The 27,549-nt window shown below is 46.7% G+C and overlaps 1 protein-coding gene across 2 annotated transcripts in view; it reads right to left on the reverse strand.

Moving 5' to 3' along the window:
• TSPAN31 (tetraspanin 31) overlaps positions 1–27,549 on the reverse strand; it is an 86,321-nt gene that overhangs the window by 14,594 nt on the left and 44,178 nt on the right. The window lies entirely within an intron of this gene.

Raw genomic sequence — 27,549 nt, forward strand, 5'->3', positions numbered from 1 at the left:
TACTTTCCTGTCACACATGAAATTTCTAGCAGTGGGGGTATTCTACCGTCCACCTGACCAGCAGGCCGATACAGTAAAGCGTGGCCGCAGTTACCCCGTTTCTAACCCGCTGTGTACTCACAATTTCGCCGCGTAAGTCTAACCCACGATTCACTATCTGTTTTTACCGATACTTACCGCTTCTTTAACTCGACGCGTATCCCTTTCCGCCCGCAGCATGTATATGTATAAACGATCCAATTAGTTATTCCCTCCCATACAGTTAAGTGCGCCCCCGACTATCGCCTTTTTAACCTGCTATCTTGCCACGTCTTTAACCTACTAATTTACCGCCTACCATGACTCTTGCATTAGTGTGGTTCACTGGTTGCTCAGCACATTCAATTTAAAGCTTTAACCTTGGTATTTAAGGTTCAGCATGATCCCATACATTCCATTGCACTGTCTGTATTCACAAGAACGTAATTATCTGATTCTACCACCAAAAGCTGCCCAGTCCCAAACCAAACCAACCCAACCCAATCTAATCCAAGCCCAAGCAGAGAGAGACAAAATTTCACAGTCCCAAACTTTCCCCCAGTCCCCGCTCACCTGCCCTGGCCGCGGCCATGCAAGCCCCCAGCAGCAGCAGTAGAAGTAGAAGGGTGGCGAGAGAGAGCGGCTTCAGCAGCCCCACCGGCGAAGATGAATACGTGCACGCCTGTAGGTCCAATATGGGCGCTCAAGGCGCCGATGCTCCTCCTCCTTCCTGCCTGTGCAGCCCCGGAAGTAAACGTTGCCGGAGCCGCGTGGGCAGGAAGGAGGAGCATCAGCGCGTGCAGAAGAGGAGCAGCGGCCCGACAACAGGAAGAGGCCCGGTAGCAGGGCCGCTGCAGAGCCCATCCTGCGGCGACCCGAGAAGAGGAGGCACAGAGGTGAGAGAGAGGCTGAGGGTCTGTAGAGGGTGTGTGCGTGTATGAGATGAGTTGAGAAATTGTGTGTGGGAGTGAGGATCTGAATGTTTGCAGAGACAGCATGTGAGCGTGAGAGCCTGTGTGTATGAATGATTGTATAAGAGAGAGCATGTGACAATGAATGATTATATAAGAGAGCATGTGACGGTGAGAGCCTGTGCTTGAGCAAGACAGCATGTGGGTGTGAGAGAGAGCCTGGGTGTGTGAGAGTCAGACAGCATGTGAGTGTGAGAGCCTGTGTGTATGAATGATTGTATGAGAGAGAGCATGTGAGAGAGAGCCTGTGTGTGAGAGTCAGACAGCATGTGAGTGTGAGAGCCTGTGTGTATGAATGATTGTATGAGAGACAGCATGTGACAGTGAGAGGCTGTGTGTGTGAGAGAGAGTGAGTGTGTGTGAGAGAGAGAGAAAGCATGTGAGAATGAGAACCTGAGTGTGTGTTTGAGGGAAGATGGAGAGAAAAGAAAAAAAGACAATATAAAAGGAATTGGCAAAAAAATAAGAAAGGGAAGGTGGAAAAAAAAAAGCCTATGACCAACCAATTAGAAAACTAAGATCAACCAGCAAAGGTAAAAAAAAAAAAAAATTACTTTTTAGTGATTGGTACATGTAATCTTTGGGAATGTGCAAGAATAGCACTTTCTCTCTATGCGGATCTCACAATGTACGAGATCAGCATGAAGAAAAGTGGAAGCCCGCGGGCCTGCACAGAGGAGGCAGCAGAATGGGCTTCAGTGTCAGCAGCAGCAATCGGCACCTCCCCAATAGCCATGCAGCAGCAGAGGAATGAGAGAAGTTCTGAGGTTGTTGGCAAAAGAAAGAGGGGGTCTGCCTTTAGTGTGTGCATGTGTATGAATGGGACTCTGCCTGGGTGTGTGTGTGTAAATGCATAGGTGCCTGCCTGGGGGACTGTGTGTGAGAATGAATGTGTGCATGCCTGGGGGATGGGGAGGGAGTGGTATGAAAATGAATGGGAGTCTGCCTGGGGGTCAGTGTGTGTGTGTATGTATATGTGAGTGTGAGAGCATGAGTGTATATGAGAAAATCCAAGGGAGTAAGAGTTTGTGTATGTGTGTGTGGGGGGGGGGGGGGGGGGGGGAGTGTCTTAGAGCCTGAGAGTGTGTCAGCGTCTGTGAGAGCGAGATGTTATGGTGGGTATAAGAGCATGAATGTGTATGTATGGGACAGTGTATGTGTGAGAGAGCATGGATAAGTGAGTTTGTGAGAGAGAGGATAACCTCCTAATCCTGGACAATATCAGGGTGACTGGAAATAAAGAGCTCCCACAGAAGGGGACAGCAGGGGCTTTTTAAAATCCTTATTAGTTTTAATTATTGAATGTTATTTGATATATGTGCTGTTTTGAAATATTTTATTAGTGTTTGGGACATTGTAAAAAATGTATATGATTTTAATTAATAGAAATTCTATTTATCAGTAGTTTTAAAATATTCTTTTATTATGGTTTTACTATTATAACTGATGCTATATGTTTCTTGATTTTATTTGTTTTATGAGGAATGGTGATTCTGTTTTTCTATTGTTAATACACAGAGTCTGCCTTCTTGGAGTTTCCATTTCAGTTTTTGTCATTTGTGCTCCTTCATTTTGTATTCTGTATTTGGTGAGAGTTTGTGTTCTACATGCAAAGACTGAGATGAAGCACTCTTTTAGCTTGTGGTTTTTCTCTGTAGGGATCTGTAGTAGCTTGGCCTGTTCTGTTTTCCTGACAGGAGGTGTATTGATATTTTAGATTCTGGTGTAATATTTGTGGTATTCTTTTTCATAGGTGGAGTTGTTATTCTTTGAGTGTTGGCGATTAGTACTGTGTTGATATGGGAGGACCATACCAAAATAGAGGGGTGTGTACATATATATGTAAATTATATTGTATATGTAATTGGGTACCCACGGGCCAGTATAGAGAAAAATCCCCCGGGCCACTATTTTCCCACAATCCGCCCCTGATTCCATTTGATGGCGGTAGGCCACAATGGTGCCAAGATGAACCTTGACTGAAGAGGTGCTAAGGCCAGAGAATGATAGGTAAAAGATACTAAAGCAAGTCCCTCAGGCTGCAGGAGAAGGGATCCACCCTGTTGAAAACCTCTTCTACAGTTTCAAGTGGAATCTTCTGACAAAGTCTAGCTGAAGTTAGCACATCCTCAACCTCACAAGAAAGGAGCAAGGAGGAGAGACTACTTTACACATCATCCATGTAGTGAGTGCTAGCAAAGGCAGGTTTGTATGGAGAGCCTGCCTTCCTTCAAGCATGGCAAAGGTCTGGGAAGTTCCCAAATGGAACTGGAGACTGAACTGGCAGACCGACAAGATAGAGATACCACACTTGGCTTGGACAGGCTGGTGCTATGGATTATCCTCACTTTGTCCCAAAGGACCTTCTGAGCAGTCCCTAGCAATTAAGAGGAATAAGTGGGTATATGAATAGACATATTCCAGTCTAGCACAAACGCATCTAACAGCACTGACTTTTCTCTTGTCTGAGATAAACAGATCAATCATCGGCCTTCCAAATCTAGTTTTCAGTCTTCCGCGATACCTTGATCCAAACACCATTCAGGCTGAGGCAGTGCGTCCATGTATTCTGGATTCCTGAATGTAACTCACAGGGAGATGGGCATTGTGATGTCCTGCCCATGACCAGATTTGAATGGCCTCCTGGCAGAGGGTGTAACATGGTACCCCCTTGTTTGTTTATGCAGAGCATGGCTTCTTGATTGCTCTTCAAACACAGCAGATTCAGTGTGTTGTGGTCTGCAAGAGAACACTAAATACCAACAGCTAGAAGAAAAAACCTTTTTATTCAGAACAGCAAATAAGATATCTTATTGACAAATAGCTATGTTACTATGCAGTGAAACAGCAACAGTAATCAATTACTGATACAATGGGTTAAATACATCACCACTTCCAATCTATGCACCAATGATCTAGCTACTTAGCAAAAAAAACATTTAAGTGGTTGCTACATTAAATGCAAATTCCCTTAATATGAAAATCCTTTCAAAATGTAAAATGAGCCTGAAGCTAAGCTGGAATGCAAGTACTGAACTCACACTTTGAATATCCAAGTACTTTTTTCCCCAGTGAAGTCGCAATACTAGTCTTCCAGAATATTCTTTTCTATACTGCTGTTTCACAGATACATTTTTGCTTAGTATTGAATGCAGCAATATAATACTTAAGAATAAAATACTCTCACAAAATCCCTGGAGCCCAAGATGATGCTGAAAGGATGTGTAGGGAGGTTGCTCTTGCACAGTCTTTTCCTTCTTCTGTTTTGCCTATGGTGAAACAGAATGGTAGGCTGTGGGACGTTCCCCCTACTCCCCACAGAGCTCCTCCATGAGGCAATCAATGCTGCTGGAGCACTTCATCTCCCTCTTCGCTGGTATCAGTTTTCAATGCCGCAGCTGATAGGAGCATTACCGTGCCTTGAAACCAGCATGAACATCTTGCTGAGTCCAGATAATAGAACCCTTCCCTCCCCCACGTGCCTGAGGCTGGCATCACCATCTGATGCATGCAGGGCCTGGTTGCTGACAGGAAGGGACCAGCGGTGACCACAAATGGAGCACTGAGTGCCATCAGGGGCAGTCATGCAGGACTTTTGCTGTCAACCATAGGAGACCAGGAGGTCCTGGGTGAGACAGGATCATTGCTTGGTGGCACAGATAATTCAACAGTGGCTGCTCTTCCTGGAGTCTCTTCGGGTAAGTCTGCAATGGTCCCTGCCACAGTAGGTCACTGCGATCTCAGCCTAGGCACCAGGCAAAGTCCTGACTTAGGACTCATCTGATGATCCTCCTGGACTGGGTAAGTGGGGGCTGGGGAGGATCTTGGCCCTGGCATTTTCTCAGGTGGGAGGCTTTTTTTTCCCCCCTTCATTTTTTAAACTAAAGAAATGAAACATTAAACAAATGTTTGTGGGGAAAAGGCCCCCAAAAATGGAAAAAACAAAAAATCCCACACCTTTCCCCCTTCCCACCTCTATGACCCCCCATGGGAGAAGAACGTGCCTCTCTGAGAGCTGACCATTTCTAGCTAGTCACCCAGGCATGGGGAGTACTGGATATGCCATCACCACAGAGGTAGACCAATGGGCTGTGTCAGTGAAAGGAATCTAGCAGGAATACCAGTGGGAAGAGCAGATGAGAATATGTGCATAAGCATCCCCTATATGCATATCAGTTTTCCTTTCTGGATGAGAATGGTATATTGTATTTATTTATTTTTTTTAAGTATCTACTCCGAGATAGCTTGTTAAACTAGTTAAAACCTATGGGGCAGATTTTAAAAGCCCTATATTCAAAAGTCCAGAGGCCTCCATACCAGCAGTCAGCCAGCAGGTATAACTTGTAAGATAAAGGCATGGTTTGTTTGGTTTTTTTCCAGGCGGGGGGGGGGGGGGGGGGCAGGAAAGTTCTCTCCGAGGCTGCTCTGATTTCAGAGCAGCCTCGGAGGGAACAGGGAAAGCCAGCTGGTCCCTTGCGTGCTCCAATCCCCGATTTTATAACATGCGCGCACTGCTGCGCGCGCATGTTATAAAATCGGACATACCTTTTAAAATCTACCCCTATGAGGGCAAGGCCTCTGACATTCTTTGGGATCAGAAAGCATTGGCTATAGACCCCTTGCCCAACCGTGTGGAAGGGCAGATCCAGAAAGAGTAGTGGAGAAATCTTCTCTCTAGGTGGAGGTGTACTAAGTGAGATGGATTTGGATTGAAGGCTGAACAACTAGGGAATAGTTGTAGTTATGAGTAATGCAAATAGTATACAGATACCAGCTTGAGAGGACAGCAATCTTGATTATATTGCCACTTTCTACAGGCAGAACAGAATTCTCCTCTGAATGGAACTGTATATCCAGCACCCATGTGGATGTTGGAGTTGTCTGGAAGACAGCGTGCTAGCTACTGAACAAGCAGGAAAGTTGCTGTCAGATGGTTTTGCGAAAGTATAGTAGGGAGTGTTGTGCTGGTTTGGTTTTTTTTTTTCAGAATAGTATTTTTATTGGTAACATCAAGCATGTAGCAACCAAATCGCTCATTAAACAACCTGAGCGAGATTGACATTAAACAAATAAACTCAAGGAAAAAGGTTGAACAATAGTTACATCAGGTTTGCCACCTCCTGACCCTTTCAGCTTAATTTCCAACATGTACCCCTTATCCCATCCTCCCCTCCCACCCCCATGCCAAACATCCACTCCACACACCACTTTAAATGCCCCCCCCCCCCCCCCTTAAACAGCCCAATCAGACGTGTACCCATTCGCCTGGAGATCGTCCTGCAATTTTTTAGACATTGTCAACACATAGGCATCCCAACAAGCACAATAAACCTTATCCGGACTCCGGCGGCCCAAGATAAAGTCCATTCGTTCTAGTTGTACCACTTCAGCCATACGCCGAGCCCAGGCTTTAAACATAGGTGTGATAGCCGGAGCCAGCCAGTCACTCAGTATAGTGCGGCACACCTGCATGATTACCACCCTCTCAAATTTAACCTTGGAATGTCTGTCCAACAAGGAGGGTGGCAAAGAACTGCGCAGAAGCACCAGCCCTGTGAAGCGAACGGTCACTCCCAGACAAGTACTCAGTACGTTCTCTATGGCAGCCCAGAAAACTCTGAGCGTTTGACAATCAAATAATCTATGGGCCAAGGTCCCAGGCCACAAGCCACATTTAATGCACAGCGACGTGGGGGCCAGTCGCATCTGAGATCTCCGAATATCACAGTAAAGCCAGTGCAAAATTTTGAACTGTATTTCCTGCAGGCCAATGTCCGGGAGGGTTTTCTGCAAGCGTGCGAATGCAGTAAGGATATGTGCAGTTGTAACCTGAAAGTTGAGGACCTCAGTCCAGCGGCCCGCCAAATACGATGCCCTGTCCAGACTGCGAAGTTTCTGTCCCAGAGTCTTCCATCCACTAATGGTATTGGTAAGATAAGCAGTATCAAAGGTTTCATTAGCGAATTTAAGTTCCGCCGCTATGTCTGTTGCAGTCCATGCGCAGGAACGAATGTAGTGACGGGCCTGAAGAAAAGCATAAAACTGCTTGGCTGGAATATGGTATGTACTTTGTATAGCTACAAAATCCAATATGTGGCCTGTCACCTCATCCAACATGTGGTACAGGAACAACCACCCCTGAGTGGCCCAAAACTGAAATATTGCCCCGCTTTCCCGCCCCGGCAGAAATTCCATGTTATGAACCAGGGGAAGCAGGAGAGACCGAACCCCCGATCGTACATTCAACCATCTCCACCATTTCCAGGCTTGAATACAGGGAGAGCGCAAAACAGCAGGATACGGGACTGTGCAACGTGCCGTGGCCCGGGACTGAATAATGCTCACTGGAGAGTTAGGTGCAGACATACGCATAAGCATTCCAGCCGCACACAATTTGTAGGTGCCCGTGAGCCATTCCCCCACAAACCTCAACTGACAGGCCATGTTGTACAAGCGAAAATCAGGCATATTAAGCCCTCCACGTTCTCCTGGCAACTCCAAAGCGGAGTAAGGGAGTCTTGCCTTCTTCCCCTGCCACAAAAACCGCTGTATACTAGAGCGCAAGCGCCTGATATCCACCCCTCGTAACCAACAGGGTAGCATGTGTAGTAGGTAGAGGAGTTTGGGCACCAGAACCATCTTAACTGGAGCACACCTTCCAAAGCAGGAAAGCAGGAGAGAGGTCCATGTTACTAAGTGGGCTTGTAGTTTGTCAATGCAGGGAGTAATATTTAAAGCATATAATTTCTTTAGATCTCTGGGTACCCAGATACCCAAGTATTTAAGCCGAGACGGGGCCCAATGAAAGGGAAAAGTCGTTCCCCACCTGTCCGGCAGGTGCTCGCTGAGAGCTAGAGCCTCTGATTTTGCATAATTAATGCGTAGACCTGCCACTATGGTAAATTGGTTAAACAGCTGCACAATTACCGGCACACTAGTGCGCGGCCGCCCCACAAATAACAAAATATCATCGGCAAAGAGTGCAAGTTTCATAGGGTGGCCACTTACGCTAAGGCCATAAAAGGCTCTGTCCCCGCACAGGTGACTAGCCAGGGGCTCCAGTGCCAGGACAAATAATAAGGGGGACAATGGGCAACCCTGTCGAACTCCGCATCTTATGGGAAAATGGGAGGTGGGTCTCCCATTTAGTAAAATGGTAGCGCTAGGATTACTATACAGGGCAGACAACCATCCTAAACACGAACCCGAGAAGCCATACTTTTCCAAAACCCAAAACAAGTACTCCCACGAGATAGAGTCGAAGGCTTTTTCAGTATCCAGACTCAGTATAAGGGCCTCCTCTGGTGACTGGTAACTAAGTGCAGCTATGAGATGGCGGATATTTCTCACTCCCTGATGCCCCCGCACAAACCCCGTTTGGTCCTCATGTATCAAAGCGGGGAGTATTTCCTGCAGTCTGGCAGCCAGGACAGATGATAGTATCTTAAGATCCACATTAATCAGTGAGATGGGCCTATAGGAGCCTACCTCTAGGGGGTCCTTCCCAGGTTTAGGAAGGACCACTATGACTGACCTATTCACAGCATCCGAGAGCAGCGGACCCTCCAATTAGCTAGTGTAATAACCCTGTAAGGGGGCTAAAATGGGGTATCCCAAAAGTTTGTAATACTCTGACCCAAACCCATCTTGTCCCGCTGCTTTACCAAGTTTGAGGCCTTGAATTACAGAGTAGATTTCTTGAGTAGAGATGGGACAATTTAACGCTAAGAGATCCTCCGGTTTTACACTGGGCCAGCATTGCCCCTGAAAGAAGGCCCCCGCCCCGGACATAGGTTTAGCGCCATAGAGCTGTGTAAAGTACTCCAGAAATCTAGTCTCAATCTCAGTAGGTCTCGTACGATGTATCCCCTGGCCATCTCGGATCCCCGGGATAGACAATCTGTCCCCTTTTGGTCGTGTCAAGTGAGACATGAGTCGACTAGGATGGTTACCATATTTATATAATTGGTAACTATAGTACCTAAGGGATTTAGATGCACGAATATGCAACAGATTATTTAGGGCAACTCGGGCCAGGTCCAGGGAAACCTTATCCTCAGGCCGCATAGTATCCTTATGTAAGAGCTGCACAGCCTGAAGTCGTGCTGTTAGCCGGAGAATTTCAGCATTTCTTTGTTTATTTTGTTTGGCCACATAAGCAATGATTGCCCCCCGCATCACCGCTTTCCCTGCCTCCCACAGAATCCCGGGGCCAACATGATACAGATAGTCTGCCCAGCAATCCTGTAAGTATTTTTTAAATGCACCATCAAAATATAAGTCCGGTCGCATGCGCCAGGAGAACGGCGGATGGGAACTACATCCCCAACTCAAAGTAAGGCTGATCGGAGCATGGTCCGTCAATACAATCGGGTCAATAGTAGCCTCCACTAACTGGGGGAAACATCGCTCAGAGAGCAGCAAGTAGTCCAATCGGGAGTACGTCTTATAGGGGTGAGAATAAAAAGTAAAATCACTTTCCTGGGGATGAAGCACCCTCCATGCATCTAAAAGCTGCAGTTCTTGACATAAAAGGTTAACATCCTTATCCGCATCCGCTTTTGAAGACAGTTTGGGAGGTTTAGTATCCACACTTTTATTTGCCACCATGTTAAAATCCCCCCCCCCCATCAAACTATGATCAGAGTAGTCCACGAGCAGTCGTAGCAAAGTGGCAAAGTACCCAGGCGCATATACATTGGGGGCGTAAATGTTACAAAAAACTACTTTCTGTTGATATAGCGTTCCCGCCACCAAAACATAACGCCCTTCAGCGTCCTGACTTAAGCAGGTGAGTTGAAATGGCAAGTTCTTATGCACTAGGATGGCCACCCCCCTCTGGTGTCTGTTATAAGAAGAGTAATAACATTGGCCTACCCAGTCACGCTTCAACTTAGCGTGTTCCACATGCCCCAGATGGGTTTCCTGCAGAAACGCTACTTGCGCCTTCATGCATTTAAACTGCGCATTAAGCTTAGTACGTTTAATTGGGGAGTGGATTCCGTCCACATTGAGGGACACTATTTTAACCTGCGCCATAATGAGGCAGAAAAATCTTAACAAAAGTCAGGGGCCCCGTAGGGCTCCAAACGACCTTTCCCAAAGGTGTCCCATGGCCTCCCAGCCTGGACCACAGGGACAATAACCATCGTAAGCTGACATAAGACCATATCCGGTAAACCGCACACACCACCCTGGGCCATTCAGTATCCCCCCCAAAACCCCCTTTCCCCACTAACACAGTCACACCCATTCATACTTCCCGATTCACCCTCCCCCTTATAACACCTCTCCACGACTCCCAGGAGTAGGGGTCCTGACCTTCTGTCGCCTACATCCGGGGCCCCCTGCTCCCAGCCCCACCCTCCCCCTCGACAACCGCTAGTTCCATACCCACGGAGTCAGCCATGGCTAAGGAAATATCTAATTAGGCATACGTTCTCTGTAAGTCCTCGATGCTGGGGCCAAAAGAAACACTTTGCTGGGCTTAAAGTCAAGCATTCCTCACAGGATCAATCAGTCCAGCAAACCAGTGTTAGTAAGTGAACAGAGGTAATAAAAAGTGCTGTGGCATGAGGTGCTGGGCAGCATTGCTCAAAAGCATCAACCAGGGTTTCTAGGATAAGAAACATAACTCGAACTGCAGAAGGCACACTCAGTAGCTCCAAAGCTACCCTTTCAATCCGCTGGAGGCAGGGAGGCAATGAATCCATCAGCTTCAGCCTTGGAGATGAAGAGATGAGTCTGATTGTTATAATGCACTCTTAATTTCGTCGGATAGAGTAAGGCAAATCTTAGTCCTCGTTGGTGCAGTATCGTGCAGGCAGGGGCCAGGAGCTCTCTTTGTGCCACTGTGCTTGTAGAGAAGTCATTAAACAGCAGCAGTCTGCTGCCTGAGTGCTCCAGCTTCTCCTTCTCCCAATAAGCCCGCAACAGTTGCGTTTTATGGCTCCAATTAAGGATCCGGGCCAGAACGGGTCTTGGCCGGCCTTGCCCCTCTCGCACCGGGCCTACACGGTGTACCCTTTCGCATTGAAGACTGCCCTCTGGCTCCCCAGGCAGGTGGGCCTGGAGCTGACTGTGTTCCACCAGTGAGCGAAGCTCATCTTCCCTCACAGCTTCCGGCAGCCCAATAATTTTTAAATTTCGCCGTCCGTGGTCTTCCTGCTCCTCCAGTTTGGCTAACAACTCTCTGCCTGTTTTGCAATTCCGCCATGTGGCGTTCAGAAGTAGCCAATCTATCCCCCACATCCGAAAGTGTTTTCCGCCACTTCCAGCCGCTTCGAGTGCCCTTCCACAGCGGTTTTAATATCTTCTATGGAGGTTTGTAATTTAATCAACCTACTGTCCAATGCCGCCGTAACACTGTGTGATATTTTTTCCAGGGCAGCGTACGAGATCGCGGTCACAATGGGTTCAAGTAGGGCCTGCTGCCTCCGCCATTTTTGCTCCACGCGGTTTATGGGGCCGACGCTCCGTTTTGCCTCTAGTGCCCGTCCTGCGCATCCCACGCCCGTCGGGCTGAGCGTAATCAGCGGCGGCACTGCTCACAGCTGCCGGGAGGGATTCGGGCGAAAAAACGAGCAGCTAATTTATGGTAAGTTCTATTTAATGAAGAGCGGGGCCGCGGAGCTCTATCCCCCTGCTTCCGTCATCGCCGTAAGTCGATCGTGTTGTGCTGTTTTATTTTGTTTTTAAATTTGAAAAAACTGTCAGAATGTTTCTCAACGGAGATGCTCTTCAAGACTAGGCACATCTGGTAATCTATCATGAACATAATAAAAATCATCAGCTGATGAGATTGCAAGCTTCAGTGGAAGTAATTAAGATACATACTATAGTGACAAGAGAGTTGTAGGTAGATCAAAGATGGCAGAAGCACCGCTCTGCAACTAGAAGTGGTTGCACATGCATCATCCTCTGGGACTGAATAAAAACTTCAGCACTATGTAAAGATTGAACTATGCTGCGTTGATAGGTAGATATGCATGTATTAAACATGCTTGAAAACTATATTACTGCCATATGGGACAGAATTTATACCTCAATGCCCCCTAACCTCTTTTTTTTTTTTTTTTTTTTTTAAACTAAGCCAACATTCTGGGACGTTCTGAACTTCAAATACAAGATTGAACTCCTCTGCAACTGAGATCTAGCATTTAGCCTAAAGATCCATGCAATAGGATCATCCTATAGTCCAGTTCATAATCCATGCAGGACGTATGAACTAGAATAACTGACTCATCCTAGAAATTGGAGGCATATGAAACATGTTTACTCTAGGAACTTTGTCTTCCAGAAGTCCTAATGTCATCCCCTCATGTCCAAAAATTGACACTGGAATGGTTTTTGCTAGAGGTGCAAGATAGACAGAACACCATCAGTGGGTCATGCACCCCTACCAGCAGATGGAGATAGAGCAGAGCTGACATGTTATATATGCCCCTGCACTGACATCAACCCACCATATTAACCCAAAAGCCAACTGTAGCCAAACTATCAAAACTTGATTAACAGACAACCACTCCAAGCTCAGCTAACAGGAAAGCACTGAGCACAGACAAGGAGTGTAACAGCACTAGTCTAGGGACTAGATTGACACCAATAACCCCCAATACATGCAGTGATGCAGGAGGACAATATCACAACCCTCTGGCAGCCAAGGACGAGAAGGTGGATCCACTTAATTTCCTTTTATTTTTAATGAAGACATCAGGTAAGTAGTAATTTCACTTAGCATTCAGATAGGTGGACCTACACCAGTAGGATGTACCAAACCTACTCCTGAAGAGGGCAGGAGGCTGCCTGTAGTCCGATCAATACTGCGCATGTGAAGGTTGCATCCTCAAGCCTGCACATCCAGGTGGTAATGACGAAGAGATTCATAAGGATGTCTCAGCTCAGCCAATAGACTGGAGGGCTTGCACCCATGGCACAACTTCCAGTGTGGATGCCATCAGCCCGAGGACTTGCAGGTAATCCCATGCTGTGGGACGAGGATCATTCAGCAAGGTTTGCAGCCGGTTCCACAATTTTGATTACCTTGTGGGGGTCAGGCTGACCTTGTCCTCTTTGCTGTTGAATCGGACTCTTAGCTATTCCAGCGACTGTGAGGGCTGTAGGGAGCTTTTGTGTGTTGACCACCCATCCTAGGCTCTCCAGTAGAGTTATGACTCTGCTGGTTGCTTGGTGGCTTTCCTCTGGTGACTTTGCCCTGATCAGCCAATCGTCCAGGTAAGGGTTAACTAGGATTCCTTCCTCAGTGTTGCCGCCGCCACCACCACTATTACCTTGGTGAACATCCTGGGTGCTGTGGCTAACTCAAAGGGTAGTGCCCAGAACTGGTAGTGACTGTTCAGGACTTTGAAGTGTAGGTAGCGCTGGTGTTCCTGATGAATTGGGATGTGCAGGTAAGCCTCTGAAAGATCCAGGGATGTGAGAAACTCTGCTGGTTGTATCGCCCTTATAACGGATTGTAGGGTTTCCATGCAGAAGCGGGGAACCCCGAGGTGGCTGTTGACTGACTTGAGGTCCAGGATGGGCCTGAATGTTCCCTCTTTCTTGGACGATAAAATAAATGGAATAACGTCCAGTATTTATTTCCTGTGGAGGCACTGGAGTTATGGCCTCGAGGGCCAGTAGTCTGGATCGTGTAGCTTCCACTGCCACCTTCTTGACGGGGTCGTGGCAGGGGGACTCCACGAACTTGTCCAGAGGGGTTCATAGGAAATCTAGGTAGTACCCCTCCTGAATGATGGCTAGAACCCACTTGTCAGAGGTTCTCAACCCATCTGTGGTAGAATAGGGCTAGTCTGCCCCCTATGGCTTCTTCCCTTGGATGGGTCGGCTGAATCTCACTGTGGGGTGTGGCTGGGGCCTGCACCCGAGCTGGTTCCCCTCTTGTTGTGCTTGGTCCGAAAGGACTGGTTCCTGCTCGTAGGGTGGGGGTTTGATAGTTGCTTCTGTAAGGATTGAAGCGTTGTGAACCTCTGCCCCTAGAGGACCTGGGAAGGGCCGCTGGTTTCTCTTCATCTTATCATCCGGCAGGCGCAGCAATGGGGATTTGCCCCATTTGTCACCCAGTTTCTCTAGTTCGCTGCTGAACAGGAGGGATCCTTTGAAGGGCATCTTGTGAGGTGCGTTTTGGAAGATGCTTAGGCCGACCAGCTTCGGAGCCAGAGTTGCCTCCTGGCCGCCACCGCAGATGACACTCCTCTGGCCGCTATGCGCACTAGGTCGGAAGCAGCGTCTGCAAGGAATGATACTGCTGGTTCCATCTCCCGGGGTGTTCCTTGTTTGTGATAAGCAGGTACGTGTCACCACGGTGCAGCAGGCTGCAATTTGTAGAGACATAGCGGCTACGTCAAAAGACTGATGGACTCCAGACGCCATCATGTGCATCCTTGAGCGCAGCTCCTCCCTCCACTGGGATAGTGGTGCGTTTAGAGACCGCGCAGACCATGGCATCCACTCTTGGGCATGCAAGAAGATCTTTGGTTGCCGGGTCCAGGGGGTACAGGGCTGCCAAGGCTCATCCCCCTTTGAATGTGGACTCTGGTGCACTCCATTCCAGGTCAATCAGCTGTTGTGCTGCTTGTAACAGAGAGAAATGGCGAGAAGTCTGTCAGAGACCCTCCAGCAGGGGGTTCAGTTTAGGTTCCCCTAAAGTCCCTGGCCCAGGGATAGCGAGCTCCATCAGGCATTGGTTGACCAGGTCCGGGAGCTCGTCCTTTGTGAAGCAGCGTCTCATGGTTTGGTGAGGCTGTCCCCGGTGGGGGAGCTCCCCCTCTTCTAGGGGTTCGGCTTCCTCTTCAGAGATGTCAGAGTCCCCATAGGTGGGGCTTCTGGGTAGTGGAAGCCTTTGCCTAGGTCTTGAAGGGCCTGGGGCATGAGAGTCCTCCGGTGGAGCATGGGGCTGGACAGCCAGAGGTTCAGTTTGCATTTGAACAAAGGTGTGAATCCCCTTGAACTCCACCCATGAGATCAACGCTGGGTCAAAGCTGAGGGGTGCTGGTTCCTTGGGGATCCCTGTCTGTGGGGAGGTCCCCTGGCTAGGTCTGGGGTACCCCCTGAGGAGCTAGAATTCAGCCCTGGGTGGGACTGGCCCTGAGCTGGTTCTCCCAGGGCCTCTTCGCTTTGTGTGGCTCTGATGTGGCATGCTGGGCAGAGGCCTTAAGCTTTTACCTGTTTCTGGAGGTGCCATGGCTGTCTGCGCGTAAAACGTATGTGCACCAGTGCGCTTAAGGTAAGCGTGTAGTTCTGCGCGTAGCTGTGCACCCAGCCATAGATATGCACCCGCTTCGTGTGTAACTTATGCACGCAAGACCTGATATGCGTGTAAGACTATGCGCACAAGTGCTTTGTGCGCCTAGGTCGGAGTTGTGCGCTCTGGGCGAACGGCATGTCAAATAAAGCCAAGATAGAGACGGCGAGCAATATGGCGACCCCCTCTGAGTCTCCCCATGTGGGTAGACCCTTGGAAATAACCGGGGCCTGGCCCTGTTAGGGCAGATCAACCTGGTGGCACTGGACCCGGCCAGCGACCAATCCTCAGAGACCAGATTCAAGCAGAAGATTTCTACCTTATCTTGTCTTCAGCACTTCCTGGTTTCATCCCAGGCAGTCTCCGGCTGTGGGGGGAGAGGGCAAATACCTTCACCGCTGTGCCCGAGGGTGCACCCGCTGCCTCTCAGCCGTGACCGAAGGATCGGGGGCTAGGTCCTCGCCGCGATTCGCCTGCCGGACCGAGGCTCACCTCTGAGGGACCACGGAAATCACCTCTGGAATCTCAACTGGGGGAGGGACCAGAGGGTATCACCGCAGGAGAGCGGGGCTCATCTTCAGGTAGGTTTTCTTTAAATTTGATGTAATGCTTGAGAGTGTGCAGATAGCAGTTAGGGACTATGGAGACTGAAAATACTGAAGAGCTGCACTTCCTGCAGGGGTATATGTACTAGGGGCTGACGTCAGATTGAAATCTGATCAGTCTCCAACTGCTAGCAGGAGTACACTATACCCATTGGTCCTGAATCCCATCTGCTACATGTTAGGAAATGACATTTTCCATTTTAACAACCATTCCTTCCTAATAATGCCTAACATGATTTGCTTTTTTTGACTGCTGCAGTACACTGAGCTGATGATTTCAAAGTATTATCCACTATGATGCCAAGATCTTTTTCCTGGGTGGTAGTTCCTAATATGGAACCTAAGATTGTAACAGCAAGGGTTATTTTTCCCTATATGCAACACCTTGCACTTGTCCACATTTAATTTAATCTACCATTTGGATGCCCAATCTTCCAGTCTCACAAGGTCCTTGTGTAATGTGCTCCCCTGCCAGCAGACAGAGCCAGATACCAACCTGGGTACATATACCCCCACACTGACCTCACCTCCCCAGTATCCTCCTTGAATACACACCACACACACACAGGTACCACACCCATTCCCCATTTAGAGTATATTATTGAACTATGTATCCGTATAATAATGGCATCCTATGGATAATTGAGAAACCACATTTGTGCCTAACTAAACAGTTGTGATGGTGCACTACTAAACGACGGTATAGAAAAGTTTTAAATAAATATATCATAACTTGGTTATACTTATTAAACTTTGTTAACTGATTCAAAAAACTGGAGACCACCAGTACACTCAAGTCAACACAGACACCAGATTAACTATGGGTGTCTAAACAAATATGGGTAAGCCGTTGGCTACCCTTAATTCAAGTCTCTAGGTTTGCTTTCCCAGGTCCTCCTTCTCTGGGGGCAGCCATGGGCAGGATGAGTCCATTTGTCTACACTAAGGAAAACAAAATTATCAGGTAAGTAATTTCTCCATTTCCTAGCATGTAGCCAGATGGACTCAAAGCAGTGGGTTTATGTGCTCCCCTGCCAGCAGAATATGTACATGGCTAACTTATGCACACAACTCTATGGAATACGCATAAGTTATGCGCATCAGCCGGATTACCCTGTGCGTACCGCCGAGGGGAAGGGAAGATAACAGACGATCCCCGTGTGTAAGATGGCACCCCCCTAAGGGTCTCCACGTCTGTGGACCCTTGCACCAGAGTGGGGCCTAGCCTAATCAAGGCTGCTCAACCCGATCGGTGTTCCTTTTTTTTCTTTTGCTTGCCGGGAGCAGAGTCAATACAGAGATCTGAATTAAGTTTCCTTCTTACCTGGTCTTGGCACTTTCCACAGCTGGAGACCATCCGATGCACAAGCGGTGAGAGAGGGTTTTACCTTCACCACCACACTGATGTGCACCCACTGCCTTTCAGCCACTCTGGGGGCCAAGTCCACACCAGGACCAAGGCATGCCTCAGGGATATCAGAGTTCACCTCAGGAATTCTCAGCTCGGGGAGGGACCCTTAGGTATCACTGCAGAAGAGCGGGGATCGATCTTAAGGTAAATTTATCTTCTTGTTGCAATTTTCCTAACACTGCGCTAGTGTCCACATCTGCTAGGAGACAGAGTGATACTGAGGAAGTGAGGACAGTGCAGGGGTATATGTATCCAGGATGAAGTCAGCTTGAAACCTGACTCCATCTCCCATCTGCTAGCAGAGGTGCGCATAACCCACTGGTCTGAATCCATCTGGCTACATGCTAGGAAATCTGCCATTTGGATGCCCATTCTTCCAGTCTTGCAAGGTCCTCATGTAATGTTATCACAATCTGCTTGTGATTTAACTACTCTGAACAATTTTGTATCTGCAAATTTGATAACTTCACTCATATTCCTTTCCAGATCATTTATATATATATTGAAAAGCACCGGTCCAAGTACAGATCCCTGAGGTACTCCACTATTTACCCTTTTCCACTGAGAAAACTGAACATTTAATCTTTCTCCGTTTCCTGTCTTAACCAGTTTGTAATCCATGAAACGACATCGCATCCTATCCCATGATGTTTTAGTTTTCTTAGAAGCCTCTCGAGGGACTTTGTCAAATGCCTTATGAAAATCAAAATACACTACATCTACCAGTTCACCTTTATCCACATGTTTATTAACCCCTTCAAAAAAATGAAGCAGATTTGTTAGGCAAGACTTCCCTTGGGTAAATCCATGTTGACTGTTCCATTAAACCATGTCTTTCTATATGCTCTTGGATTTTGATCTTTAGAATAGTTTCCACTATTTTTCCCAGCACTGAAGTCAGGCTCACTGGTCTATAGTTTCCCGGATCGCCCTGGAGCCTTTAAATATTGGGGTTTCATTGGCCACCCTCCAGTCTTTAGGTACAATGGCTGATTTTAATGATAGGTTACAAATTTTTAATTAATAGTTCAGATATTTCATTTTTGACTTCCTTCGTTTGACAAAGTCCTTCATGAGAGGCTTCTAGGAAAAAGTAAAACGTCATGGGATAGGTGGCAGTGTCATTTCATGGATTACAAACTGGTTAAGACAGGAAACAGTAGAATTAAATGGACAATTTTCTCAGTGGAAGACTGGGCAGTGGAGTGCCTCAGGGATCTGTATTGGACCCATACTTTAATATATTTATAAATGATCTGGAAAGAAATAAGACAACTGAGGTAATCAAATTTGCAGATACAAATTTGTTCAGAGTAGTTAAATCACAAGCAGACTGATAAATTGCAGGAAGACCTGAGTCTGGAAAATTGGGCATACAAATGACAGATGAAATTTAATGTGAATAAGTGCAAGGTGATGCATATAGGGAAAAATAACCCATGCTATAGTTACACAATGTTAGGTTCCATATTAAGTGCTACTACCCAAGAAAGATCTAGGCGTCATAGTGGTTAACACATTGAAATCAGTTCAGTGTGCTGCAGCAGTCAAAAAAGTAAACAATGTTGGGAATTATTAGAAAGGGAATGGTGATCACTCCATGGTGAGACCACACCTTGAATGCTGTGTACAATTCTGGTCGCTGCATCTCAAAAAAGCTATAGTTGCTATGGAGAAGGGCAACCAAAATGATAAAGGGAATGGAACAGCTCCCCTATTAGGGAAGACTAAAGAGGTTAGGACATTTCAGCTGGAGAAGAGACTGATGAGGGGGATATGATAAGGTGTTTAAAATCATGAGAGGTCTAGAACGGGTTTTTTGTTTTTTTTACAAAGTTATAATTAGTCTTATATTCATACAGTTATGTTATATTGTAAAGCTCTTTGCTGAATTAATGTTTGAATGTAAACCGAGGTGATGTTTCTTACGGACCCCGGTATATAAAAATCCTTAAATAAATAAATAAATACGAATTTACTCTCAGATAATAGAAAGACTAGGGGCACTCCATGAAGTTAGCATGGGGCACATTTAAAACTAATCTGAGAAAGTTCTTTCACTCAACGCACAATTAACCTCTGGAATTTATTGCCAGAGGATGTGGTTAGTGCAGTTAGTGTAGCTGTGTTTAAAAAAAGGATTGGATAAGTTCTTAGAGGAGAAGTCCATTACCTACTATTGATTAAGATGACTTAGAGAATAGCCACTGGTATTACTAGCAACAGTAGCATGGAATAGACTTCGTTTTTGGGTACTTACCAGGTTCTTATGGCCTGGATTGGCCACTGTTGGAAACAGGATGCTGGGCTCGATGGACCCTTGGTCTGACCCAGTATGTTATATTCTTTTGGATTAGAAACTGCCACAACCACCACTATAACCTTGGGAAAAGGTTCTAGGTACGGTGGCTAGCCCAAAAGGCAGTACTCAAAACTGTTGTCGCCCAAAACAGTGAAATGCAAAAACAGTTTATGATCCAGCTGCAAATATGCCTGAAACCCAGAGACATCAGAAACTCCAATTGCTTCTTTGCCACAACGAAATAGAATATCAGCCCATATTTTCTTGCGACATGGGCATTGGAACTACAGCCCACAGCCTGAGGAGCCTTGATAACATATACTTAACTGCTTGTCTCTTCTGCAGAGAGTTGCAAGGAGACACCATTAAAATGTCCCAAGGGTCTGAGAAACTCCAGAGCATAGCCATCTATCACCTCTAGAACCCACTAGTCTGTTGTGATCTTGACCTACCTTTGATAAACCCCACCCCCCCCAGGTGGGTTGGCACACCTTCACTGAGGGGCTTGGGGGAGAGGGGGGCAGTGCACCACTACACAAGCCTGCACCCCTTCTGAGCTGCCTGGGACGAAGAGACTGAGACCTATCCAAAGGCCAAGTCCTCTGAGAAGCTGCTTCTCTGTAGGGTTGAAAGCACCTGAAACCCCTAGCATGACTTCTCGTGCTGAAGGTGCACAACAGCTGCTTCTTATCCTCTGTCAGAGGAACCTGGGACTCACCCCACTTGTCTGCCATTTCTTACAGGTCACTTCCAAACAAGAGTAATCCTTTAAAGGGCAATTTAGTAAGATTAGACTTCGAAATCATATCAGCCGACCAATTCCTGAGCCATAGCTTGACGCCTGGCCACTATTACCAAAGCCATCCCCTTTAGCCGAAAGAAACGGAACATAGTTCTATATGGCTCCAGCCCAGGAGGAATTCCCCCATCCTCCAGGGAGTAAGGATAGGCTTCATCATCCGAGGCCCTATCAGTGTGGCCCGCATGTCTAGACGAACTCTGATGCTGACCCACAGCACCAGGCTGTGGATTCCTACGTACCTATGATCCTGATCTGTTAAGATTGGCTGGCGCTGTCAACTGGACCTGACGAAAGGACTATAGCCCTTGAAAAAATTCCACCCAAGAAAAGGCAGAGGGTCCATGCCAAAACTAGGGGGTGTCTGCCCAGTGCCCACTGAACTACCTTCCCCCACTGATGAAACAGTTAGGAGAGCCCCAACTTCAGGTACAACCTCTGGCAGCTCTTTTCATTCCCACATGCTGGGAAGGACTGGGCTTAGCAAAATCAGAGGGAGACTATTCTCCCTGAGCCTCCAAATAGTGGTGACTCAAGTTAGAGGGACACCAGGCTGAGATGTCCAAATATGGCAAGCAGCAAAAAAAAAAAAAAAAGTAAGGCACAAAAGTCTTTTTTGCTATTGGCATGACAGTTGTCAGTACATTTCAACAGGTGTCTGAGAACTGTGTACCCAACTGTGACACACACACAAGTGCAGAGGAAGTGAATTTTAATGAAGTCCATGAAAAAAGGCTTTGAGAAGGAGAACAAAAACCCACTACTATAGTTTTTTTGGGAGAAGGAAAATCTTTCCTCTTAGCACAGCACCAATGAACATTTCCAATGAATAAATAGGAAAGAGAATGGCTGAAGAGACTAGAGGTACACACCCATACTGGTGGGCAAACAAAAAAAAACTGAGGAGACACTAGGCAACACTCAGGTGGGTAACTCCCACACATGCTCAGTAGAGCAAAAACTGTACTAGCCAAGAGGTCCTTTCATCACCATATGGAATAGCCAATTCAGTTTATCAACAGAAAAAAATCTGGTCCTGTGGCAGAAGGAAAAAGGGAGGTATAGATCACTAGCAAGACCCCACCTTTAGCTGAACAGTGCTTCTTTAACCTTTATAGATAAAAAGGTTTGCCCCTCTTGTATACTGTGGACTGAGGAAATTGATTTAAAATCATGCTCTGCTCTGTTCTACAGGCATTGAACCTCAGAGAAGCAATTTGCTCAGCCTTTACATTCTTTCCTTTGCTCTATTTGCTGTAATCATTTAACAGGAAAAGCTACCCTCCTCCATTATTGTAACCAGCATTTAAAACTTGCCTTTCACATTTTACTTTGAAGTGGCAATCTAGCCAAGTTGAAAAATATAAAACTAAATGTAAAAATGTGTATTGATTCTTCCCTTATCATGAAGCCATTTTGATTAGTTTGAAAAGGAAAATTGGTTTTTACCTGTTAGTTTTTGTTCCTGTAGTACCACAGATAAGTCCAGACTCCTGGGTTTTGCCTTCCTTCCAGCAGATGAAGACAAATTCTCAGGTACTGCCTCAATCCTGTGTGCCACCTGCATCTCTTCAGTATTTATCAATACCCAAGCAGAAAGACTAAAAACCTTAACACTAAATACTTCCCCCAGAATGAGCAGAGGACAAGGAAAGTTTGTAATTAAATTCAAAGAACTCCCAAAAAGGATTAGTGAGTAGTCAGAGTCATTCTTCAGAAGAAATCGGAAAACAGATAGAGCAGACTCTCCAGAAACAAAATTCCTACTTACCAGAGGGAGGATTCTGGACTGATCCTGTGGTACGTATCCATATCAGTCTAGACTCCTGGGATGTACCCAAGCTTCCCTAACCTGGGTAGGTCTTGAGTCCCAAAGAACACTTCCACCAAAATTGTCGATGTCCACAGCGTGGACAGTCCAAGGGGTAGTGTCTAGCAAAGTTATGCAACAGCTTCCAAGTAGCTGCCCTGCAAATCTCTTGCGGCGAAACCAGTTAGCACCCAGCCCAGGAGGCCACCTGGGAATAAGGATGAACCTTTAAACCCATCTGGGACAGGACGGCCGTTACAGATATGCAGAACCAATAGCCTTTTTCAACTAATGTGCTATCGTAGCCTTTGATACCTTCTGACCCTTTTTTGCACCACTCCAAAGGACAAAAAGATGATCCAACAATCAGAAACTGTTAGTGACCTCCAAATACTGTAACAAGGCCCTTCTAACATCCAGGTGCCTCAACTAATTTGCATGAGGCACATCTTTAAATCTGTAAAGGCCAGAAGCTCCACTGACTAACATAAGTGGAATGCCAAAACTACCTTTGGCAGAAAGGGACGGAACAGTCCTCCGATTCCTGAATCGGAAATGCACAAAAATGGCTCCCTGCATGACAGTTCAGACACCCTCCTGGCTGAACAAGTTGCAACCAAAAAAAGCCACCTGCAAGTCAGATCTTTTATGGTGGCCCTCTTAAAAGGCTCAAAATGGAGCTTTACACATGCTCTTGAAGATCAAGTTAAGACTCCAATAAGGACACACTTGATGCACAGGGGGATGCAAGTGCTTTGCCCCTCTGAGGAAGCTGCTCGAGCATCCAGATGTGTGGCCAAAGAAACCATGAGTCTTGCCCTGCAAGCAACTCAAGGCTGACACCTGCACCCTCAGGGAACTAAAGGTCAAACCTTTTGTGAGACCTCTGCAAAAAAGGCCAAAACCTGTGCCACAGATGCTTGGAGAGGATCAAGCCCCTGCTCCATACACCAAGACTCAAACGCTCCAAACCCAAATATACACCAAGCAGAGGTTTACAGGCCCACAGAAGAGTAGAAATGACATCCTCCGATAGCCTCTCTTCCTTAATTGCCTTTCAAAAGCCAAGCCACTAAACGAAAGCAATCCATAGAAAATATAGGGCCCTAATGTAGATTTGGTAGATGACTGAACCTCAGAGGCTAGATTACTGCTAGATTGGCCTTGGTTTGCGGATCTGGTCAGTGTGGCCACTCCAAAGCCATGAGAATCACTTCTCCCAGATGAACCTCTATCCTGACAACCTTGCCCACTAGAGACAATATAGAGCAGAATGTTGTGGCCAAGGCAGTATCAGACATCAACCCCTTCTGCTCCATGCTCACTTCTGCAACTGAAAAAAAACATGCTTTGGCATTCTTCCGAGTTACCATCAGATCCATGAGGTGTGCCCCATCTGCGAGAGATAAGGCTCATGGCAGTGTCTGACAGTTCCCATTCCCCAGGATCCAAATGCTACTGGCTGAGAAAGTCTGCTTGCACAGTGTTGGAGTCAGCCATGTGTGACATTGCTAATGCCGCCAAATGCTGCTCTTCCCAGGCCAACAACTTGTGTTTCCAAAGCTATGGGTAGACTCTTGGTTCCTCTGACAGAGGATGTATGCAACCAATGTGGCACTGTCTGGTAAGACTGACCACCAGATTGCACAGAAGGGGGAAGAAACCTTCAGAGCCAACCAACCACCCTCATCTCTAGGTGACTTATCGACCAAGTTTCTTCCTCCGCCGACCACAGGCCCTGCATAGACTGGGTCTGGCACACAGCCACCCCAGCTGGAGAGACTGGCAAAAGTAATCACTACTCATTGAGGCACTTTGAGGTCCATGCCATGCTCCAGATGGTCCTGCCAAGCTATCAAAAACTGGACCTGGAGGCTTCTATAAGGGGCAGCAAAAGATGAAACTATTCCAAACAGCAGGTTCCAGCAGGATAGCAATGCCTTATGTAGAGGTCACATATGCGCAAACGCCCTCGGGACGAGCTCTATGGTCGACGCCATGTAACCAAGTACATGCAAGTAATCCCAGACCCTGGACACTCAGGTGTCCAGATTTTGAGCTTGTTTGTAGCTTGACAATCTGCTCTTCCATGAGGGGGGGAACCTCACTTTGCCCACCTGGGTATCAAAGCACGCACCTATGAATTCTAGAACCTAAGAGGGAGAAAGGTGGCTCTTGGCCAGGTTCACAATCCAGCCCAGTGATCTCAGACTAACACCACCTGCACTGCTTGCCTACAAATGTCTTCTGACTTTGCTCAAATGAGCCAGTCATCCAGGTATGGGTGAACCAACACTCCCCCCTCCTTCGAGGGGTGCTGCTACCACCACCATATCTTGGTGAACGTTCTTGGGGCGGTGGCTAGACTAAACTGAAGAGTACAAAAATGAAAAATGTTGACAGATGATCATGATTCCCTACATGGAGATAAGCTTCTGTTAAGTCCAGTGAAGCCAAGAACTCCTCCCTTCACACTGCCACTATAACAGACCTGAGAGTCTCCATCTGAAAAATGGGGGACCTGAGCACCACATTCACTTTTTAAATCCAGTATCTGACAAAAGGTTCCTTCCTTTTTTGGAACCACAAAATAAATGGAATAATGGCCCGTCCCCTGCTCTTCCCAGGGGATGGGAACAATAGCTCCCAGCATCCTCAGCTCCTAGATGGTCTGCTGAACGATGAGCTTCTTTGCTGGGGAAACGCAAGGAGATACCAGAAACAGGTTTCTTAGCAGCCAAGCAAATTCTAACACGTAGCCTTGTTCTATCATGCTTAGAACCCACTGGTCCAACGTGATCTTGACCCATTCCTCGTAAAAGTCAACCAACTCCCGATGACAGGAACAGAGGAGTGGGCCGGCTGTTCCTCACTGTGTGGATTTGACTCCACTAGGCCCTTGGCTGGAGCCATCCCTGCTTGCTGTGTGACCATGAAAGGATTGGGGCCAAGACTGAGACCTCCCCCAAGGCCTACCTCTGGCCTGCACCCAGAGCTCTGCTCTGACAAATGCCTTTGGCACGAAACCAAGCATGCACTGGTAGAAATCCAGTAGGCCCTTTCGGCTTGCCTTTGGGAAGCGCTGGATTTCGCATTGCTATTACCTGTTGAAGGTGAGAGGGGTGAGGGGGTCTCCTGGCCCCCAAAGCCACAGCGACCAAATGCCTAAAACACAGACATCATCCAGGGGCGACAGGCTGGATCTTTAAAAGCCAGCCCCCTGCAGTGCTTTGACGCTGCCGGCACGTTGCCGAAGCCATGTGCGGCTTTGTTGGAGATATCCCTAAAAGTTACCTTGGATTAAGACTAGACCTCTCAATGTGAGTAAAATTTGTTTTATTTCTTTGCTTCCTCGATTTGAAACCTCCACCCCTAGTCTCTATTACAGATTGCTGTGAGAAGAGTGCTTTGGACCTGAAGATTCTTTTTTCAATCGGAAAACGATGCCCTACACTAAAAGGAAGGCAAAAGTTAGGGAGGTGATTACATCATCTCCTTTATCAGAGCCTTCCCAGCTTCAGACAGCTGCCTTTTTTACACCTACACCTGGTAATAAACCAGAGGAAAGGGCCATTGAAGAATCTGGCATAGAGCGGATGCCAGTTCTTCCAGCTGAAATATCTTTAAGCCCTGGAGCCCAGCGCACTCCTCCACCTCAGTTAATTCCCTCAGATTTTCTTAAATTACAAGTTGATAAAGAGGAGGAGACCAGGTTAAAGAGAGAAAATGGGAACCAAGATTTGAAAGCAATATTTCTCTACAATCTGGAAGACCAGAGACTGTTAGATTCCCTCTGGTCTGCTGTTAAATCCCTAGACACACTGATAATCTAACAAAAGTTACAATGGGCTCAAATCAGCACTTCATTGATATTGAGACCTCTATTTCAAAATCTGACAGAAAGGGAATGGATGGAAATGAGAATGGTCAACTTGGAAAGTTGCCAAAGACTTACAAAAACTTACTGTGTGATAAAAGGCTTGAAGCTATTGAAAATCCATTAAACTACTTAAATCTTAGGGTATTGAATTTTCCTAAACACTTGATAAATATGCCTTAAACATATCGTGTTGTGTTAAGTCAAATCTTAAAGATGCCACAACAAGCAATGCCAGCTATCTCTAAGATTTATTATACATCAAAAGGACCTATACTATCAGAGGACAAACCTGGGGAAACCTCACTGAATCTGACAGCAATTGTTGAAGCTATTTCAGAAACTATTGCTTCTAGATCTACATTATATGTCTTTCGCTTCTGATAGAGATGCAGTGTTTCACCTCTACATGTGAAATCAAATGGAATCTTTCCATGGAGATAAAATATGGATCTACCCCAATTTCTCAAGAATAATGCAGGAGAGAAGGAAATTTCTAGCATTAAAATCAGAATTAGAAAGTAAGGGGGTAAAATACTAAAATGGTGTCAAAATCAGAAATATGCATTTTATGAAATATCACAATTGTGAACCTCTCTTGATTCCCATACCCGAGACTTTAGCTTTAGAAGAGGCAAAGTAAAGATAAACCAGGTGTAATCTCTTGTTTCAGTCTTTAGTGGGGGGGGGGGGGGGGGTTGCCCTCCTTAGTTTACCTTTAACCACTTTTAGATGTATCTTCCTTCCTGGGGATTACTTGTTATATACAGATAAGAATGATATGTATTTAACATTACACTGATAGGATTACAAAATAGGTTTTCCTTAATTTACCTTTGTATTTTAAAATGCATAAATAAAAGAACAAACAAAAACCTGCTGCACACTGCTGCCCAGATGCCAAGGGCAGAAACTTCAAAAGTCTTAAGGTGCACTTCAAGCTTCCTATCCTGGCCGCTGCTACTGAAATGGTGGTCCTTTTGGTAATCGATTCAAACACATCCACCTTAGGTAGTCTTAAAAGCTCCAGAGTTTCTTCAGGCAAGGGATAAAGCTAGTCAATGGCTCTGACTGAGCCCTGTTTTAGGAGTATCCCACTCCCTGACCATCAGCTACTTAACCATGCTATGGAAGGGGAAACTCCTGGCAGGGCCCCACAAACCTGCCATGACCGGGTCCACCATATCCTGGTTCAGCTCTTCTTGCAGATCTGTTATCCTAATTCTGCTAGGACATGAGGGATCAAAGGAACCAGCTCTTCCTACTGGAATAAGCGCACCACCTTCAGATCATCTCCTTCCATGGAAGAAATCTTTCTAGACTCTTCCTCCAGATCTGGGCTACCTCTAGGAGGGGGGGGAGGGGGACAGCTTACAGATCATCAATCGCCGATATTCCCTGGTCAGAGTCAGAGATATGCCATATCACTGGACCTTGAACTTTTCAGACCCTCATAGCCCCCCGGCATCTCCGAGCACCTAGGCACTTTTAGG

Source organism: Rhinatrema bivittatum, chromosome 3 (genome assembly GCF_901001135.1).
Source record: "Rhinatrema bivittatum chromosome 3, aRhiBiv1.1, whole genome shotgun sequence".
Lineage (NCBI taxonomy): Eukaryota > Metazoa > Chordata > Amphibia > Gymnophiona > Rhinatrematidae > Rhinatrema > Rhinatrema bivittatum.